At 33.3% G+C, this 1,011-nt stretch overlaps 1 non-coding gene across 1 annotated transcript; it reads right to left on the bottom strand.

The window, feature by feature from the left end:
• Positions 1–256: 256 nt before the first annotated feature.
• LOC126002579 (small nucleolar RNA SNORA51) lies at positions 257–389 on the bottom strand. Its single transcript, XR_007493264.1, has one exon. It is a non-coding gene; the product is annotated as a small nucleolar RNA SNORA51 (small nucleolar RNA).
• Positions 390–1,011: the final 622 nt, after the last annotated feature.

Genomic DNA, 1,011 nt, shown 5'->3' with positions numbered 1-1,011 from the left:
GAATTCTTGGCTCCTATGGGCAGATTTCATCCACAGTGAAGTCCATCAGGCTCTGGTTACATTTTCCTTTCTGTACATCCTCAGTCTTAAATTAGATCCTTGGAACTGGTACCAAGTAAGTAAATATGTTGAGCTTAGTCTGACTCTGGCTGACAGAGAGAAGAATGGAAGAATAAAGACAGAGACTTACACAGATATAGAGGGAGAAAAAGAGGGACCAAGAGAGAGAAATAATTCTTCATTGTCTTTTTTTTTTTTTTGTCCCCCAATTCACAATACATACCCGGCAAGGGGCCTGTGTTGAGGTGTATATGGGGTGCCTTTACTGTACCTCCTCTTTCTATACAGCCAGTGTAAAGAACACAGCCTGTGGTAAGAATTGGGAGGCCTTATTTTATCTTTTATTTATTTTTTTTTTCTTCAGGGCAAACTAAAGTTGTTGTTTTTTTTTTTTTAAGTAAGAATTCATTTAAAGGACAAAATTGATTAACCTAATAAGGTAAACTAATATAACATAATATAGTGACATAACATAACATATAATATAATTAATATAATAATAATACATGTAAGTCAAAGAAAGTTTCTGATTAAAAACACAATTTTTTTTTCCATAATGGCTTACATATCTTTCACTGTAGTATTTTGGGTACATATTCACATTAAATCAGGGGAATACCCATCACCTAATATGTCCTCTTCTCAATCAAAAATCAAATATACTGAAAATAGGCAGAGTCCTGTCTAGAGGCTTCCAACCTCAGTTTGAGAGAGGATGTGAAAAAAGTAATTAAAATACCACAACAATACACACACACACACACAAAAAAAAATATCGAATTAAATAACCGATAAGCACCACAACAATAAAGACAGGCACCACACAATAATCTCGGTTCTGAAATCAAATCATACTCAAGTGCAAAAAAGAAAGAGAAAGACAAAACAAAAATGACCTAAGGCATGATATGTATGTGCATGATAATAAATTCCCAACATTTGTTTTGTTTT

This window comes from Suncus etruscus, chromosome 2 (assembly GCF_024139225.1).
Source record: "Suncus etruscus isolate mSunEtr1 chromosome 2, mSunEtr1.pri.cur, whole genome shotgun sequence".
NCBI lineage: Eukaryota > Metazoa > Chordata > Mammalia > Eulipotyphla > Soricidae > Suncus > Suncus etruscus.
The sequence above is the reverse complement of the archived record's forward strand: the minus strand, read 5'-3'. Positions and strand labels throughout refer to the sequence as shown.